The sequence below is a fragment of the Myodes glareolus genome, chromosome 11 (assembly GCF_982192425.1).
Source record: "Myodes glareolus chromosome 11, mMyoGla1.1, whole genome shotgun sequence".
NCBI classification, from domain to species: domain Eukaryota; kingdom Metazoa; phylum Chordata; class Mammalia; order Rodentia; family Cricetidae; genus Myodes; species Myodes glareolus.
Genome location: NC_142036.1, coordinates 21,224,036 through 21,244,457, shown reverse-complemented (window position 1 = coordinate 21,244,457; position 20,422 = coordinate 21,224,036). Strand labels below are relative to the sequence as shown.

Sequence of the window (20,422 nt, the reverse complement as noted above, 5' to 3'; positions counted from 1 at the left end):
ATTGAAAAGATGAAAACGTGGTAATAAAGCGCTCATTTGCAGGCAGCCGCCATGAGGGTAATGGACGGTGGCCAGGGAGGCCATATGCACTGGGCTAACAGAATTAATCACGGGCGGCGTGGCACAAAACAAGAGCGACAAGCACAATAAAGCATTGAAAAACCGGGAGTGGGTTTTAATTTTAGGAGTAGTCTAAAACAATATGATTATGATGATAGCCAAGTTGGCCCCGAGAATGGAAAACCCAAATAGGACACAAATTAAAGTCATAAATAATATTTAATTTGCTATAGCCGCGCAATCTCAAAAGTCATATTGATGAAAAAAGTTATTAGAATGAATCAGACGAAGACTCTCGTATGTCTGGAATATTTAGTGGACTGGAGAAACGCTAGCAGAGGGGGAAAAATCCATAGCGCGATGTATGAGTTGAAAATTGAATGAGGACGTCGTGATTTTCTGCTTGGATTTATCGAGCAAACCGAGAGTTGTATTTCCAGGGCCATTTAGCTAGATTAGGGAAAATAAGGGGAGACTGCTTTGTAAGGACTCATGATTAATGGCACACAATTCTTTTAAAGGAGTTTTGTAAATACTCCGCCTCCAAGACCGCATGCTCCCATCCGTTGCTGAACCTCAAGCTGCCAGGCTCACGCTTGTTCTCCGCCGCCGAGGCTTCTCTGAGCATGGTGCTTTCATGAACGTGGATCTTCAACTCACCGAGTGCACCTCATCCAATGTGTGCACAGGACGGGGAGGGGCGGGGGAGAGGGGCGGGCGCCGCGCAAGAACCGTTAGTCATTGGAAGAGCACTAAGTACGGCTGTGGGTGTGTGAAGTCTCCCTCTGTTGTGTGCAGAGAAGGACGGAAGGACACAGAGGGCACAGGAAAGCAGACAGGGAGAGCGGTGTCTGGCATGGGCAGGGCACACACCTGAGTGAGAGTCCTGGTCTGTGCGAGTGTGCAGGGGCAAGTGTGGGTGTGAGTGTGCAAATATGGAGGCCAGAGGTCACTCCTGAGGACATCGTCTCTGTTGTTTTCTGTTTTTGTTTTGTTTTAGCTGTTTAAGATATTTTACATTTTGTTGAAATTATATATATATATGTATGTATGTATATTTCTAGATAGGTGTCTCTGTGTAGCCCTGTATGTTCTAGAACTCACTCTGTAGACCAGGCTGACCTCAAACTCACAGAGCTCTATCTGCCTCTGCCTTCTGAGTGCTGGGATTAAAGGTGTGCACCACCACCGCCTGACTAATATACTTACTTTTAAAACTTTTATCACATTTGATCTTTGACAGTTTCATATGTGTATCAAGTGCATCTTGATTACTGCAGTCTCCTCCCAACCCCTCTCCCTGCAACCTCCTCCTACCCTCGGTCCCCTCCCATATCTCTAGCCCTCTCCCCTCTAGGTCCCTCACTGCCCCTTTCCCTTCCATTCTTCTCCCTTCCTACCCCTCCCCCCTTCCCTTCTGACCTCCCCCCTCCTCTGGCCCCCTCCTGCCCCTCTGACCCCACTCTCCCCGTTCACAGCTGTATCTTTTCGTTTCATTTCTGTTTTTGAGACCTACCGAGTCAGCCAGGATCATCTGAGTGACCATGGGTTTGGAACTGTCCATTGGTGGCTGGTGGGCTCCTCACTGGGTATACAACTAAGACAATGATTTCCCTTCCTCCTACTCATCAGTAGTCAATGGTTCAGCAGAGAGGGTAAGGCCCTGGGACTCCTCTTTGATTCATGATTGGCTGTTGACAGACAAGGTCCTTTGCAGGTAGCTACCTACAGCTGCTCTGAGGTCATGGCTGCCCTGTCTCCGCCATGCCCTAGTATCACCATAGCTGCCCTGGTTCTGCCATGCCTGAGTGTCACCATGGCTGCCCTGTCTCCGCACTTTATAACTCATCTCTCAGTCTTCCAATTCTTGCATTCCTCTCCTCACCCTTCCTAGGTGATCCCTGAGCCTAAGAGGGGGTGGTAAATGTGCTGCTTAGGGCTGGGCCTGCACCATCATTTATTCTCAGGATCTTGAACACTCACACATCTTTGCATTCATTGCTGGTCACTGCCAAAAGATGCACCTCTGATTGAGGCTGAGGCTAGCATTTGTCTATGGTTTACATATAAATATGAATAAGCCATCTTGGTGCCATGATTGTTCAGCTAACCAGTGGTAGCAGTTCCCTTTGGAGGGCCTAAGCCCTCTTCACCTGTGGGTTCTGCTTTCATTCAGGAAGAGTCCTATTGTGGGCTAGGTCACCACATTGTACCCCTGGCCCCTGCTCGGCATAGGGAAAGATGGTGTGCAGTACATGACAGCAATGTGACCTGGGGACAGGGAGCCGTCATTTATCTAGCTTGCCAGTGACATTAAAACAAGCAGAAACAGAGGAAAATTTTAGCCACATTGGCTGTGCACCTTGGTTATCCAAAGCATGGCGCTTTCAACATGTAATTCATATGAAAAAGGTGTTTTCTATTCCTTTGTTCATACCATATTTCCTTTTCCAAAACTGAGTATTGATTTTAAAGATTTATTTTTAATTATGTGTGTCTGTGTATAGGTATATGCAGGTGAATGCAGTTGTCTGTAGTGCTCAGAAGAGGGCATTGGATTCCCTGGAGCTGGAGCTACAAGCGTTAGCTATACAGCCGTGAGCTGCTGCATGGGTGCTAGAGACAGGCAGCCCTTGAGTCCTCTGTAAGAGCAGCCAGTTCCCTTAACTGCTGAGCCATGTCTGCAGGCCCTAAACCTGGTGAGTATTTAAATCCACTCATTGACTCTGAAACCCATGTAAAGAGCTCAAAGTGTTGGCATGCATCTATAATCCCAGCATTCCTTTAGGGAAATGGCAGGTGGAGACAGAAGGGTCACCAGGAGCCCACAAACCAGCTAGGCTGGAGGAGGTTGCATGATTTCAGAAACAATGGGGACTTTGACTTGACAAGGTGAAAGATAAGAACTCACCCCTGAGAAGTTGACCTCTGACCTCACTGGTGAATGAAAGAATGAAGAAATAAATAATCGATCCATTAATTCTGTGATTGCTATGCAGTGCTGTATGTTTGGGTGACTATTAACCAATGGGATCAGGAGTGGGTTTCAGGGATTCTGGTGGACCTGGAACCTTTTTCTATATGCCCCTTCTGGTCTTTGCTACTTCCTGTGGCAGGATAAAATTGGTTTTCAGAATTACTCCTTCTTACACACTCCTTAGGGGCCTAGAGTCCTGTGTATAGGGAAGTGGAGGGAGGAGTCCCTCCCTTCCTGTGCCCCTGGCAGACATTAATAATCAATCCCAGCTCCCTCTCAAGGAATCTTCTGTGACAGTCTTCCCTGTGCTCCATCCCTACCACAGTAGACAGTCCTGACAGAGGAGAGACAGTTTTCCGTGTCTGCCTGTTCACTCTCCTTGCCTTAGGAGTTAACCTGTCTTCCCACACCAACTCTGTCTCACTGTGTCCAGCTCCCTATGGATTCACATTGGAGCTGATAAATGGCTTTTCCTTTCCTTGAACATCTGGGGTTGCTGCACTGTATAAGAGCTCCAGGCCAGAGTTGAGTAGGCACGTCACCCTTCCCAGGGCTCACTCACCAGGCCGTGCCCCTTCTGAGGCACCTTGCAAGTGCGATATTGATCTGTGAGGATCCAGTGTCTGGACTGTGCCCATACAGTCCCCTCTACCCAGAATACCCCCTCCCTACTGCTCTGGACTTCTCTGACATCCCACTCCATGCCCTCTCTATGTGTGTTGATTGGCACTGAGACATCCTGGCATCTGGTAGCTGTAGCTCAGCTCACAGCCCTGCAAAAGGCCAGAATAGGATGAAGCTTGTCCACCTGGACCCTCAAGCTTCTGGAATTGCTGAGAGTGCTGTGGTTCCCTATGCTTGGCTTGGAGACAGGTGCAGTTGCCAGAAGTGGGGGTTTGACCCCAATCAACCTTTGTAATAAGTTGTGGGACCTGGAAATAGGGGACATGAACAGCTGGAAACATGAGTAGGGTGATTCCCTTAGACCAATGGCTCTGAACACAGTGTGTGTGTGTGTGTGTGTGTGTGTGTGCCCACTTGCATATTCGTGTGCATGTGTGTGCCCATGTGCACATGTGGGTGCATGCATGCATGTGTATGTGGGGTGTTTGTGTGAGTGCCTGAATGTGTATGGGGGTATGTGGAGGGTGCATCCATGCATGTGTGTGTATATGTATGTGTGTGACTATGTGTGTATATGTGTGTGTGTGCAAGTGTGCGTGTGTGTAGATCAGACAACCTTGAGTTATTCCTCAAGCACCCCCACCTTGTCTTTTGTGACAGGGTCTCTCACTGGTACCTGCAGCCTATTGGTTAGACTGGTCTTGATGGCCAGCAAACCTCAGAGATCCTCCTGCCTCCAGCTTTCCTGTACTCTGTTTTACAGGTGTGGGCCATCACACTTGGTTTTTGACAGGGTGTTGGGCTAGCTGGGGTCGTGTTCAGCAAGCACTATCATTGATTGTGCAGGTACTATCTTGGTTCATGCTTGTCGCGCTGTTGTGAGGTGGGCGGGGTGCAATTCTTGCCGCTCCTCGTTACGTGTGAAGTTAGGGGAAGGGATGGCTCACGCAGAGGCCCAGCACTGGTCCTGAGCCATTATCTGGGTGTGAAAGCATGCGCATGGGCGGTAGCCCTCTGGACTCTCCCACTTCCCACTGCTGATGCTTCCGCTTCCTGGAGATGGATGCAAGGATGTGAGACTGTGTTTGACCATGACATGGGCTGAGAGCTGCTGCAGCCACTCACTGTTTGGATCACTCTTAGGTGGGCCCTGCTCTAAATGACTTCTATAGTCCCTGGAACTGTCTGTCCCTGAGCCTCATGTCCTGCACATAGCTTGTGGCCTCTGTCTTTACTTTGATGGGTAAACTGAGGCCCATGTTCTCCCAGCAGATGAGGGCAAGCGTCTGGACTTGCCTGGGTGGGGCTGGCTTCACTGCTCAACACATTCCGCAGACTGTGTTCCTCGAAGGCCTCTCCCCAGGGAGCATCTAGGAGGTTCCAACTTGGCCAAAGGAAGGTAGCTGGCGTGCTTTTACATCCCAGCTTTGCCACCTATTTTTGAGAGTCATGGTGAGTTGCCTAATCTCTGTGCCTCAGTTTCCTCAGCTTTCAAGTGGGTACAGTGCAGAACCTGATGCTGTGGTGGCGTAGAGGTGGAAGCTGACTCTGGGGAAGGGTGCTTGGCCAGATGGTGCTTGGCCTCAGCGATGGGGAGGAGACTGGTTTGTGCACTGCAGTCCCCAAAGCTGGTCTAAGGTTATGGCTCCTGCTTCGGGTATACCCCCACTTCCTCTGGTTCACCCCATGAAGCTGTCTTCTTTACTGCAGTCATAGTAAGAGCTTGGGGGAAAAACACATTCCTAAATAAATAATAAATATGGACAAAAAATAATCCAGAGAGCACTCGCCTGGCTCAGGACTTTTGACAGGCCTGCATGCCTTGCTCTGGGCTCTCTGTCTCTCCCAATTACCACCCCTGCTTCCACGTGTTGCCGTTGAAACATGATGTCCTCATGTCTTCCTGTGGTCGCCATGGCTGGAAACTTCTCAACCCTCGCCTTTTGGCTCTTCTCAACACCTCTGGTTGTTCTTGGCTACTCTGGAGTTCTCCCTAAGCTCCCAGACAAATGGGAATCCCCCTAACCAGGGGTGAGTACACAAGGGGGAGGCCTTGAGTGTCAGACTGCTAAGTCTGTTTCCCAGCCTGCTTCTTCCTCTAGCATGGGCAGATTGTAGAAAGCAATCCGTCAGGCCTCAGGCCTCTCAAGCCTCAGGGTTTGGAGTAGGAGGGTCGCCAGTGTTTGCTCCTATGCCTGGCTCATTGCAATGTCCTTCTTTCTCTGCTGCCAATCTCTCCAAACCCAGAGACACTAAGCCACACGCCCTGGAGCTGGTCAGATTTGCTGTCAAGGTGGGGCTGTCTCTCTGGTGACCTTTCTCCCCTGGTGTCCCTCCGGTGCCAGGCACTTAGCCACTCAGTTTTCAGTTTGTTGGGAAAATGTCCCATGAAGGAAGGATGAACATGGGGCACGTGTGCTTCTCTCTGCGGGTCTTTTCATTGCACCTGAGCAACAGACGGTGCTGGGACTGTCTGAGAGGGAGAAGCAGAGGCTTCTGGGCTGTGTCCTTTCTTCCTCGTCTTCCTATCCCTGCAGTCCTGTCACGGGCCATGGTGAGAATTGATGTGAGGGGAGGCGAGAGACAGCCAAGCTCAGAGTTGGGCACGAAAGATAAAGTCTGGGGATGAGCGAGGTCCATCCTCTTCAGACTGGTCTTTCTTTTGTGTAACTATGACGAGAGATGGGGGAACCTGGTCCTGGATAGGGTGCTGGGCTCTTCAGGGGTGTGTGCTCAGGGAGGAGGGGAGGAAAGAGAGAGCAGAGAGAGAGGAGGGGCCAAGGAAACAGGGAGGAGAGGCAGCTCTGAGTATTAAAATGACAAGCGCCCTGGTGTAAAAGGTGACAGTTTGCCCTACACAGTGCAATGGTTCTGTCAAGGTGTCAGGGTACTCGGGGACTTGGATTCAGAAGGCAGGAGCCTGGAAACGCGGCAGCCAGGAGCGCCTTCGTTTGCTCAGGCTCCAGAAGTGATGGCTTGTAATTTTGCCTTATGATCTGTACGGGTTTATCATGGCGCTAATCGGCCTAATGACGACGGGCACTCTGTCATTCCCGCTCAGATGCCAGGTTTTAAGTAATAACTCAGGCTCAGCAGGACCTGGCGGGCCTGCCCCTCGATGGAGCTGGTAAATGAGTCCAGCTCCCGCCAGGCTGCAACTCCTGGGGTTGTACAAACAGCCCCTCTGGCTGCCCCGGACACTGCCTGACTCCTCTCTGTCTACTGATCCAGTTCCCTGGTCAACCCATCGGGCTGGCCGCGTCATCAGAGACAGTGAAGGCTGGCCCGGCTTCTGCTTCTGCCCCCGCTTGTTTGGGGGCTCGTCCTGCTCCTCTGAGTTGCCACTCTTACCGGGATAATTTAAAGGCGATGTTTGTGCTAATGTCGTTGTTCCCATGGACACCAGTGAACCACACAATCAAGATTAACAGAGAACCGTAGAGACTGGTCCTAAAAGATGGTCCCTCTCGCAGATTATGGTCTGTCACGCGGCATCCATTAGCGCGGGAGTGCAGGGCCCTCGTAGTGTTGGTATCGTCGGGACCAATGCGCCATTGCAAGATGGCATTTTCCACTGCATATCCACACATCACCCCACCACTGCTCAAGGCCTCGTAAATTGGGCTTATAGCTCAGCTGCTGGCATAAATAAGTCCCTTTGATAGTTAGTGGAAGACGTTATGACACCCCAGGGTACAGGAGGGGACATTGGCACTGTCATTTTTTTCTCCAGCCCTGGCACCCTGGTGCCTGTGATCTTTCTGAAGATTCAGGGCACGTGCTCTTCATTACGGCTTGGGCACCAGGGACTTGTTTTTTTTGCAAGATTAATGAGCGCCACGGAAATTCTCCAGCGCATCTCGATAATTAAGTCTTTGTTTATCAAAAAACAAGTTATATTAGGAGCAGAAAATTCGCAGTAATTATTCATAATTCTAACAATTCAAGTATAGCTACCTCATTTGCCTGGGTAATTCTGCTTTTTAATTTCTTGCATACATTTGCATATTAATTTTGCCCGTCGGCTGCAGCAGGCTTGACAGTTTGCTACCATGTGATGGTTTTCACAGGGGTGCGACGCAGTTGGGTGGCATTTCGACTGGGTGCAATGATAAATTATGAATTTTCTAATTTGCTGCATAATGAAGTAACCCCTTCCAACCCAATTAAAAAGAATCACCAGGATGGTTGGATTTGGTGCGGGGGGGTGGACGTAAATATATATTTTCCAGGTATTTTATGTTCTTTTCTTTGTTGTTTATAAACAAGTTGTGTGTGTGTATGTGTGTGTGTGTGTGTTTTCTCTTTGGAAAAAAATGCCTCCATTTGCATTTGCAGGTTGATGTGCGACTCCACGCAGCAAAGGTGACCAGAGATTCAGGCCTGAGGCTGGCTTTCCTCAGTCTTCCCTGCCATCTATAGGGTTCAGTTTGCTGGTCAAGTCTCTGGAAGTTTGGGTGACAGTGATGTGTGTGGTGTTGGAGGCGACAGGAGTAGAGGGTGCAGGCTCACCTGTCCAAGAGAAGATGGTTCGAATCTATTTCTACTTCTGGTCAATTAATTAACCAACCTTTCCCTGCTTCTAATTTCAAAACACGTCATAGGCTTAGTGAAGGGCCTGTCTGTCTGAAACAGACCCATGCAGCCTCTCTCCAGACACGGTAACCATAAGCCTAAAAGAAGGATGCAGGTGCTTGACTGGCGACCCAGGTCAGGGTGGAATCTGGCCCCAGAGGGTAGAGAGGAGGCTCCTTCTCCAAGCCAGGCCTACTGAGCTGTGTGGAGACAGGCAGCAGGCTATGTGCCTTCCTGCCTTTCCAGAGAGTGTCTTATAATGGGGCAAAAAAAAATACAAATAAAAATAAAAGCAATATGAAAGCATTGGGCAGCTAGCCGTGTTCTGACTCTGGCGGAAGTTGTCTCTGTGAGGGTGGATTTGGGGCAGACTCTCTGCTTCTTTAGGGCCCAGGCAGTCGCAAGTTGGGAGGAGAGAAACTGTTCCCTACTTTTTTTTTAAAAAAAGAGGTTGTCCTTTCTCCTTTCTCTTTGTGCTTTTTGGGTCCCTTGTCAAGATAGTTGATGGCATGTGCCTGGGTTTGTCTTGTGGTCTATTCCATTGGGCAAATGTATCTGTTTTTATGATTGTACCATAAGGTTTTTATAGGACTCAAGGTGGAATCCAGAGCTACACACATGCCAAACGTGACCTTTGCCACTGGGCTATGGCCTTAGCTTTGTGGTCTTCGTTAAGGGAGGGTGCCTCCAGCTCCGGTTCGCTTGCTTTCTCAGAAGCGCTTTGGTTAGTGGGGCCTTTGTGGTCCCAGAATCTCAGAATATCTTTTCTATTTCTGAGAAGGGCTCTTTGCAACTTGGAATTTGCCTTGGGCAGTGTGGACATTTGAACAATGCTAACCCTTCCAATCCCAAGCACAGACAGGGCAGCTCTCCGTTTATTGTCGCCTTCAGCTGCTTGTTAGATGTCCATATCTTTCATCTCTCTGGCTAAATTTAACTTTTATTTTTTGATTTTTAAAATTAAAAATTTAATATAAAAATTGTATTTTAATGTAGATTTTAATATATCGTAATTAAATATAGTTTGTAATCAAATTAGTATTTTTAGTTGTTTCAAAGTCTATTTATAATGATGCTGCTGCTGCGGATGCTGATGTGCGTGTTTGCCATGTGTGTGCGCTCGCCCGCCACGGTGTGCCTGTGGAGGTCAGAGGCCAACAGACAGCTTGCAGAAGCTGGCTTCTTTCTTTCTCCTGTGAGTCCAGGGCATTGTACTCGGGTGGTCAGGCTTGGCAGCAAGTAGCTTTACTTACGGAGCCCTTTCTCTGGCCTACACTTCATATTTTAATACTCTCATCATAAATGGGATTGTTTTATAGCGTTTTTAAGTAGTCGCTATTTGTCTACACAGCACAACTGATTTAAGTTATGTTCATTTGTGTCCCGCAGCTTCCGGATTTTATGTATTGGTCCTAACAGTTGCGTGTGCAAAGTCTTCCAAGCTTAGTTCAAACTGGGTCACAGCATTTCATTTTGCACACAGAGATCAAGTCAAAGCTGAATAGAAGGTCTCCGGATAAGACCCAAAGCATACACCTTCCAGAAAGAAATGTGGGAGTGAGATTGGCATTGAGTGTGGACTGTGGTTTTTAAAATTTAAATATTGAACTAAAAATTCAGCTGAAAAGTAAAAGCAAGTGAATGGAGCTGCAGTAAACAGACTGCACGGTGAAGGCCAATAGGGTGGAAGGGGCTGCCACAGACAGAGAAGTATCTGTGAGCCGGGTACTTGGTAGAACTCAGCAATATCAAAACAAAGGATTGATAGGGGGAAAAGAAAACAAAGGAAATCTAGACTGTAAAATGGGCGAATGGCTGAAATAGAGAATTCTCTAGGAAGGGTGTGAGGATGCTGTCAGCTCTGTGAAAAACTGTGCCCATCACAAGTCGTCAAGAAATGTAAGGAAAAACCATGGTGGGCTGTCACTGCCCTCCGCTAGCAGAGACAGCAAATATGGATTTGGTGTGTTGTGGACCACTTGACCAAACACAGTGTGAACAGGTCTAACCTGATGCCTAAGCCCATAGTAGGTACACCATGAAAATGTTAACCTTCCTTCCTGCTACTACCTTCTCTTTGTTTAGCTTCACTGTTTTTGTGGACTTTAATGTTTATCACATCACAGCTAGTTTTCACCAGGGTTGAGCACTGGCCTATGTTTTATTCAATATTTTCCCTCAGTTTAAGACCGAGATATGACTTATTTTTAGAGGAAATCATTATATCACGATTACAAATGTCAAGTTGAGATTCCATGCCACAAGTCTAAAGATCTTCTGATTTTATTTTCTGTGTATGAGTGTTTGCCTGTATGTTTGTAAGAGCAGCACATGCATGCAGTGCCCAGAGAGGCCAGAAGAGGGCATCAGATCCCTGGAACTGGAGCTCCAGGTTGCTGTGTGGGTTCTTCACTGCTCAGGCATCACTTTGGCCCCTAAAGCTCTAAAGTTTAGAAGGTCTAAAGTTCCCCACAGAAATATGATGCGTACTCCTGCTCATGAAGAGACCGGGGAAGGTGAGGGAGATGACGTCCCACTAGCAAACACCAGAGACTTCCTGTTGGACATGACCAATGGTAAGAGAGATGTGTGAACCAGTTTTAATGTGTTTGTAAGTCACACAAGACCGCTCCTTGGTCCCTCTGGAGGGAAATGCCCTCACATGAAGGGAAACTCTTAAATCTGGGACCTCCTTACTGACAAGCCCAGAACAACGGGCTGTGAATGTGACCACTGGTGGCTGCCACTCTTCAGGTTGTTATAATAGTCTGTGAGTAGCACCAGTGAGCTGAGGTCACTGAACAAGTGACTGTGACCTTTTGGCAACTGTGTCTCCCTCTAGCCGGACTGTGCAATGTTCCTGTTTGGACAAGGCTAGGCTCCACTCCAAAGTGCTCCTGTGTACTAAAGAGGAAGCCAAGGCTGGGGGTCAAGGTGTTTTCAAGTGTGCAGGCTGGTGGGATATGACTTAACTTCCTTTTCCCCAAGGCTGTAGTTAGGAGCTGCGGTAATGCTCACCAAGAGCATGCACTTCTCCCATCTGGAACAGAATTCCTTCACCTTTCCGTGTCTTCTTGATCGCTCTCTGAGGGAGAAAGTCTGTCAGGTAAAGGGCTCAGAAGATCTATGGGACTTCGGGAACAGAAACAAGGAAAGAGTGTCACCCCGGGCTGCAGGGGACCCTGACTGTGTCCCAGTTCCCCAACAGCCTGGGCTTCTGCCTGTTGGTTCCACGAATCCCATCTTCAGACGTGCATCCTGGGGGGGGGGGCACAGGAGCAGTCAGGACCATGTGACCACACTGGAGCAGCAGTGAGGGGCTGTAAGTGTTCTGCCCAGTTCCTTCCGGGCACAGCTGGGTGGTGCAAGCCAGATGGCCAAGATGAGCAGGCTGCACTGGGGAAGGGTGACATGGCACAGGCAGGGATGGAGACGGGCCAGGGAGGCGGAAAGAGCGAAGCCCGAGCAAATACAGGGTGGTGAGGGTGGGGGGAGCCTGAAATCCCTCAGTCCCATTGGGCAGCTGGGAGACCAGCAAGGCTGCCTGCAGGAGCCCCATCCCATAGCCTGTTTTCCACAGAAGGGATTTTGTAGTTCATGGTGGAGACTGGGTTAGAATGGGAAGGGGTCAGTCTGGGACCAGACCAGGGCTTGCAGTTCACCTGGAGTGAAGGGTGTTCTGAGAGAGGGATTCCAAAGGGAGAATCAGATGCACAGGGGTGTCACAGATTTGTGGCTCAGGTGCCTAAGTGGACATGGTGCCACCCACTGAGGTCAGGGGCAGGGTGCGCACCTGAGTGGATAGGAGCAATTAAGGGAAGCTCTGTATTATCTGAAGTGATGTCAGGTGTAAACACATGCTTCCTAGTTCATGTAAACACAGGAAGCTCTGTGTTAGAGGATGCTGTGGCATTTTCACCCCTTACATACGGATCCTCATGGATGCCCAAGACATTACCAGACTCCATGCACATGTTTGCGTGTACACATAACTGTGGTCCAGATTAATTTGTAAATCAGGCGTAGTAAGAGTAACAGCACCCAATAATAGAAGCAAACAATTGCAGAGTGTGCTAACCAAAGTTATTACAACTTATTGTGTCTGAAGTTTCCATTTAATACTTTTAAACTCCAGTTGGCCATTGGTAAACAAAACCTTTGGAAGCAAAATCAGAGTTGGGTTGGGGGGTGGTTGGGGTAAACTGCCAACTTGTTGGCAGCCTGCGAACTATCAGTCCCAAAAGCTGCGATCACAGAAACAGTGCTGCGGATCAGGAGTCAGATAACCGCTTTGATTTCCTTCTCAGACATTTCCCTACGTCTGTCTCCACATCCGTGCAACTGTCCGGTCAAACCTTTGGAACGTATCACCTTAAAAGACCTTCGCTTCCACTCACACAAGAGCCAAGAATGCCATCAGAGGCCGTCCAAGGCAAGGACTTCCCAGTTTTGATGGGACTTCTGACCGAGCTTGTGAGCAAGGTGTCTGAAAGGTGCCTTCATGTATGACTTTGTTCTGCTACCATAAAAACTTCATGAAACCATTTCCAGTTGATCCATGGTATTTAGGATGGCCTGAATCTCTTTCTGGGCCAAGGTCACTTATATCTGGCTCCAGAATAAGGTATCTCTTATTCCCTTGGAGCTGTGCCGTGCATTACTGATACACAACTAAGATTCATGCAGAAGACGCTGACGGCTGTGTGCATTCTGGCGAACAGAAGCGACAGCAAATGTGTGTGCCTTGTTACTTTCCCTGACGCTCAATCCACAGGGGACACTGATGGCACACCAAAGAGAAGAATCCTTCCAAGACCAGCCCGGTGAACCAACGAGTGTGTTAGGGTCTCTTACGGGAGCGTAGATGACTCACGCAGCTGGATTTCTGAAATGTCCAGGCCAGTGTGGGCAACGACCCACAATGCTGCACCACTGGAAACCAGTCAGCCTTGGGCCTCTCGTGTACCCTATGTTCGTTCCCAAGACCATATACAGGTGGGGTAGAGGAACTGGGGCCTGGAGCTCTGGTCCGCGCCTTCTAGAGGGAGTATTCACAGCCTCTTGCTGTTACCACAGATCAGCTGTTACTGCCAGTCACTCGCGACTGGGGGTGATGGTGTCCTGTGGGCCACCACACAGTACAGCCGCAGTTCTCTTGGCCTTTATGGATGGCAGCTTAGAGATGTAAGTCTGTCTAATCTTCCCCATGGCGTTGCAGGCTCAGCAGGATGCTGTCACTCTCATTTTACAAGGAAACAGAGCACAGAGAGGTTAAGTAACTTCTTAAGGTCACTCAGCTCCTAAGGGTCAGAGCCAGGATTTGAACCTATGAAATTATAGCCAGAGCTTTAAAAAAGATACTTAAGATATTGTATGTGCTCAGAGGGTACAAAGTGAGAAGAAATGATGAAAACTCAATTTAGACAAAAGGTAACTTTAGGGTAGACCTAAGAGAACGTTGGGAGGAAGTACACAATAAGCCTAGTCTGGGTCATGATGCTAATGTTTGTTCGAGGCAGGTGTCAGGGTGTCCTTGAACCTGTGATCTGCCTGCCTGGCCTCCTCAGTGCTGATACTGCAGGATGTCCATAGGATGGGCTGGCTCTGCTGTGTGTTGTTTTGTGATAGTCTAGAGATCTCAGAGCCCCTTTGTGCTATACGCTACACATGTGGGAGGCCACCCTCCTGTCAAGGTCTTTAAACTCATGGCTGAAGCGAAGCAAGTCCCATGCTGAGACTCCAAAGACCATCTGACTTGGCAATTTCAGCTTTGTGATTCTCCTGGATTAGGTGTGTTAGGAGACCCACCACTCTCCACTGAGAAGCAAACCAAAAAACCTAAGAATCTTGAGCCAATTAGGAGTTCCAGGCAGCAGAGGCTAGACCACTGTGGTTTAAACAAGAAAGGTTTTAGGGTTTATTATTATTATTATTATAAGACGTTTTAGAAAGAGGGAGTTACTAGCATGAATTCAATCGCTAAAGGATGCTGGGATAACTGTGTAATTCCGCCTCATGGTGCCAAGGTGGCTGCTATATCTCCTGCTTTGAGATCCACCTTTAGACACAAGGCTTAAAGAGCACTCTACACCTCTTCAGCTAAGCCCATTTCCTTTAGCGAACTTTCCAGAAAACCCATTCAACACTTGTCACTGTTATGTTATACACACTGGTATGTTGTGTACTGCTCCAACCAACCAATGGAAAATTGGAACTTTTTTTTTTTTAATTGACAGATTGCCACTTGCTAAAATGCAGATATCTTCCAACTGAGGAGGAGAGGAGAGACAGTTTTGAAGTTGGTTTTGAATATTTATCAGCAGTCTCTGCCATGGGCCTCCGTGACACCCTCCCTCCCTCTCTCTCCTCGCCTCGCCTTTCCTTAGGCCCTCTCCCAGTGACACAGAATAAAATAGCCATTCAGACTTCACTTTATTTTCTCTTTCTGCTTGTTCTCATCAAATGCCCCTTTCACGTGGAGCCCGAGGAAGCTCATTCTAGAATGTTCAGGGAAAGAAAAGTCTTGGGAAATCCCTGTCGCAGAATGTACCTCCCACAGCACAATGGAAACAGGGGGCTTTTCTGAAGGAGTGAATGGCTGACTGGATGAATAAATAAACAAATACACAGGGCCCTGCCTCCTCCCCACTCCCACGCCCCATTGTTAGAAGCTGCCTTCCGGCTTTGTCACCATGGAAGGTTCTTGGTCTGGTGCTTTTAAGAAAGACTGCTCGTGGGCTGTTTCCATGTATTCTGTGTGGTTCTGTCTGTTGTAAAGAACATACCGCATGAGCTTTGGTTTTTGTACTTGTTTACTTATTTCTTCTGGGGTTCCCTGTGACCACAGCCATTGTGTCAGGAGAACACCACTTGTAAATCCCTGAAGAGTTCCGACTGAACTTTCCGTGTAACTGTTTATTATTTTTCTTCCTAGAAGTCAGATGCACTAAATTTTAGGGAAATTTTAGACAGAGAATGCAATAATGCTGTCCGCCTTGACCTGTGCTGGAAACACAAAAGGAAAAGTTTCCTTTTTCTTTTTTTCTCTCCATAAGAAACCTGAGTTTTGAACTGAGCATTCTGGAGCACACCTGACCCTGTGCTTGGGAGGTAGGGTTCAAGTCAGGAGAATCAGGACTTCAAGGGCCGTCTCCCTTTCTATTGGGAGTTCAAGATCAGCCTGGCGTACATGAGAACCTGTCTTAAAAAGCAAACAAAAATCATAGTTTTGAGTCAGATGTGCTGTAGAAGGGCACAATGGAAGTCATGTCCTTTTGTTAAAGCAATGGCTATTTTGTTCGTTTGACCTAGGAAGGAATCTCTTCCCTTGCTCTCCTAACTTCCGAAGTTTACCCACATACCTTGGTTTGTGGGAACTTCCTCCACCTTTAAAGTGAATAGCACCGATTCTGTCGCACCCTTCTTGCACACCCTGCTCTGGCTGGAGATGCATTGATGCTGGTGACCCACGTTGTTCCTCTCCATGCCCCCTTTCCATATGAGATGAAGAGTTCACAGGGCTCTGAGGATTCAGGGACACTTTCTATTCTAGGGAGTTTGATTGTGAGTCTTAGCCCCGCACCCCTGAGATTTTTGCTGTTTCTGATCCTCCCTACCCATGCCCAGGACTTCTTAGCGGATGAAATGACTATTGCTTCTTGGTCAAGCAGAAATGAGAACCAAGAGCCTGAGGTTTCTCTTGCTGCTCTTTGAAAATAGACCTTTTGAGGTTGATGTGTCTACGTGCTAAGCCTTGGGCCTCGACTGTCTTTACTCATCCCTCCTGGGGCCATTCAACAACTCTGCACCCCATCCCATTTGCCCAAATGCCTCTATGAGGTACAGGCAGCAGCCGCACTTTACAGTTGGAGAAGCTGAGGACCAGATAGGCAGGTAGTCCAATGATGAGCACCTGCCTGTGCTCTGCAGGTTGCCTGTGCATGGCAAGGGAAGGCTGTGAGAGCCATGTGAACTGTCACCAGGATCTGCCCAAGACCGTGGGTGCTGGGGGCAGTGTGCATTGCAGCTCTAGAGTGCCCTGGAGGATGGGACCCTTCCTCACTCACAAGGTTTGGCTTACTGGGTCGTGTCCCAGCGATGATCAATTGCTGTGGAGATGACAGTGGCCAGGGGTGTGGATGGCTCGAAACTGGTTACAGATAGAGTCCTGAATGTTGTGCAGTGAACTCAGAGGAAAAGCCACATGGCTCCCATCGTCACACGTGTGCACAGGTGTCCTGTCACTCCCGTTTCTCTCTGACTCCCCCTCTTCTGTAGCAGGAGCCCAGAGATGAGGGCGCTGGGCTCTGAGAGAATGACGACGGCCTTTTATGCACTTAACTGAGTGACTCTTTGTGAGTGATGATCCTTTTATGTGTGGCAAGTGGCCTCAGGTGGCTCTTGAAATTTTGAAGTCGCTGAAGGACGCTGCAGTGCAACTGAGTGGCCCATGACATTGTGAGATGGGGGTAAATAAAATTCAGTGGCAAACACATACTAATAAATCAAAACAATGCAATCCCTGGCTTTGAATTGGGAATGCTTGAACTCCATCTGGTGTGGCAAACCCCAGGTGCCGAGCTCTGCTCAGATGTCATGAGTCACTCAAGGGCGTACCTTTAAAAATTGTTATTTTGTGAGCTTCAAATTAAAAAAAAAAATCTCACAGAAATGAGTTTTGAGACACAAAGCCCATTTCATGTGTGGTTTCTTGGTCTGACGACCAAAAGGCCCATCTTCTTCCTATTAAGAGATTTCTTTATTCTTCTTTGGTTTGAAGAAGATGAACCAAATTGATTTTTGTATTTGTTGGTAGAGTTTGGAAGTGGTGTGTCACATGCTAGTAGATGGCAATGAACTCTGCTTCTCAGTCATATCTCTCTGTCATGTGTCATCATGGAAATGACGTCAGTCTGTAGTCTAAGATCAGCTCAAGAAATGAGACCTTGGAAGACAGTGAAACCATTTTGTCCTGCACTGTATAAGACATAGAGCCACAAAGCCGTTAGGGAGGAGAGACCAGAAGCAAGTCTTTTTATGTCTGAACACTGAATTCAAAAGTAAGACTCAGGAGGCAAAGGCAGGAGCATCCCTGTGAGTTTGAGGCCAGCCTGATCTATATAGTTCTAGACTAGCTAGGGCTGCACAGTGAGACTCTGCCCCAAATGTAAACAAACGAATGAATGAATGAACCCAAGACCCAATTCTTTAAGATAATCGGCAAGACTCTGAAGTTCTAGTTCCCAGCAGATCTGCAGCTGAGCTGGTGTTCCCACGGCTTCACTGTTCCGTTCTCCAGCATCAACCTTCCCTGGAAACTTCAGCGTTACTTTCTCTTCTACCACAGGTCCATGCATACAGTGGTACTTCTTTCTCACTTAGAACCAGGCCTGTGTCCTGGTTTGTTCTGACTGTCAACTTGATAGCATCCAGAATCACAAAAAGCAGCTCTGGGCATGCGTGTGATTTCTTTTTAATCTTTGTGTATGTGTATGTGATGTGTATGTGTGGTGGGGGTATCTATATATGAGTGTAGGCACAGGGCTTCACTTGGTCGCAGCCTCTCTCCGCCTCGTACCACAGAGACACATGCTGGAAGTCTTTCATTCCCCAGCACCAATGCCACATTTCCAGGGACCCTTGGTAGTAGACTCTCTCTCTGTATGTCCCCACGGTGACTCGGTTCACTCTAAAGGAGCAAACCAGTACTGCACATCTGTCAGCCCCGCATTCACGGGAGCTATTTGGACGCGAAATCAAGAAAAACAAAACTGATTAGGGAAAGATCTGCTTTCAGAAAACCTATTTCTGTCACAGGGGGATGGAGAAATAAAATAATGTTTCAATAATTTATGCATGCAGAAAAAACCCCCACTGGAAACGCGACGTGAGGAGAGCGCTCGGAGAACAACCGAGGCTGGCGGCCGCCTTAATCAGCGCTGAGGATAGTTCCGAAATAAATTGGAAAAACCAGTCTTGCTTTCAGATTTTGAGCCATGATAGGATGGGGATTCTTTCTCTTGGAGAATGTTTGTTCTGGCTGGGTCCCCCCGAGGACACTGTTAGTTGTTGGTCGGCACTGGATCCCCTCTCTGGTTAGTCGTTGTCGTGTGTGTCTCCCCCCCCCCCCCCAGTCTCCAACCTGCCTGGTGTGATGTTACTTCACAAGATAACTCAGTCCCATGCATGTGGGTTTGTCTCCTTCAACTTGCTCTCGCTTCCTGGGTCAGTACTGGGAGATGGACCTGAAACCTCAGTGGAGACACGGAGGCTTCACAGTTCGGTTCTGCAGACTCTTTCCTGCGTAAGCCAAGGGCGCTGAAAACCACTTCAGGTCCCTTTCAGAAGGTGGGACCTCCAAAGTGACTTTTTCAGCACACCGCAGTCTCCAGGTAGCCTGGTTGGTCCTTTTTTGGGGGTGTCACTTGCTCTCCCTTATTCCCCCACTCATCCCATCTAGGAACATTTTCTGGCATCCAGGGAGACTACTGACTTCTTTGAGAAGAGGCCGAGGGAGAAGAGGGAATGGTGTGACGTAACCAGGGTCAATGGATCCCGTAATGGCTACAACACTCCCTCCAATACCCAGGGAACATGGTGGAAGAGAGACTCGGGGGTTTTAAAAGCAGACAGGTGGGGAGGAACACCAATGAAGAGCTGTCCGCCGCCTAGGACATGGCTGCTGCTGGCATGAACACACGGCAGCTTTGACTGTCTGCACAAGACCCGCATACACCACAAAGATACCAAAGTAGGAGGAGGCGAGTGAGGGGGGCGAGAATAGCGGGTCCTTAGGGGTAGGGACAGGCTCAGAGGGTACTGCAGATAATAGGATCGCAATACATTGTCTACCCTTCTGAAACTGACAATAAATACGCTGTTAAAGTGCGAGAAACAGAGAGAGAGAGAGAGTCCTACCTTCGTCTCCCTTACCTCCCACCTCCATGGTAAAACAACTGACCAGAAGGGCATCAGGAAGCTCAGCACCCGAGACTGACAGTCTAATGTCCCAGGGGGCAGCTACACACTTCCCAGCCTGCCTCCAAAGAACAAATGCAGGCAAGACCTTCCCTAAGGTGAAGCCTCATTGGCCTGTTGCCAGCGACCCCATTCTGCCACCCCCATCACCATAACAACCAGCATCCACTGCCGGAGAGCCTGAGGGAAGACATTGCCTTTGCCCTGGTTTGGTGGAACTTGTTTTCTTGAGGTCACAAGCGCCTAGCATCCTGCATGAGCGCTGGTGACTTCCAGGTATCGAGGGGGAGGAGCGTCCTCTTGTCATGACCTCCTGAGTCTTCATGGATGCTATCCAGCACAGAGATCCCGTGTGCCCTATGTGGCTGTGCAGCTTCAGAGCCTAAAGAAATGCCCTGCACAGACTGCCCAGTACTGGAGAGAATGAATGCCCGTGCCAACAAAGGGAAGAGTAGTTCAAGACTAGGGAGACTCCCGGGGTTTCTCTGTGTGGTCCTGTTTGGTGGAAGTAGGATGGTCCAAAGAAGAGAGGACAATAAAAGAGATATAGAAGGCAGGTATTGTGTGTATGTGCTATTGCATGTCTATGTGCAGATACTCATGCATTCTGTGCAGGTGTGCATGCATATATGTGTGCCTGTGGAGGCTGGGGATCAAGCTATAGTATCCACTTTGATTTTTGAGACAGAGTCTCTCACAGGCTGGGAGCTCACAGAGGAGGCCAGGCTGGCTCACCAGCCTCAAGGATTCTCCTGTCTCTGCCTTACAGGCAGGCATATGTCACCATGCCTGACTTTTACCTGGGTTCTGTGACTCTGCGTTCTGGTCCTCATGCTGATGCAACTGGCACCTTACAGATGGGACCATCTCAGCAGACCAGAGATGGATCTGGAATCATACTCCTGTCTGTCTCCTCTTTCCCCAAAGCTGTGCTTATTTGGATTCTAGCAAATGCTCTCAGCAAACTGCAGGATTGTACCTTCCAGTGGTCCATGAGCGACCAGCTAGCCTGTGCCATGCCTGCTGTGGCAGGGAGCGCATTGCCTTCCAAAGCAGCTGGGTCTGGCATTAGCTACACCTCTGTGGGAGGCCCAGGAGTCTGACCCAGCCATTTCTGTCACCTGGGCCTGAATCTGACCTGCAAATCCCTTAAGGAGCTCAGGGTACCTTAGTGGGCCCTCAGCTCTCATGGCCTTTTAAGTTTCCAAT

The 20,422-nt window shown here is 48.7% G+C and overlaps 1 long non-coding RNA gene across 1 annotated transcript; it reads left to right on the top strand.

The window, feature by feature from the left end:
* The first annotated feature begins 11,178 nt into the window (after positions 1-11,178).
* Positions 11,179-12,781, top strand: LOC125398585 (uncharacterized). Its single transcript, XR_007231459.3, has 2 exons — positions 11,179-11,342; positions 12,544-12,781. It is a non-coding gene; the product is annotated as an uncharacterized LOC125398585 (long non-coding RNA).
* The last annotated feature ends 7,641 nt before the right edge of the window (positions 12,782-20,422 follow it).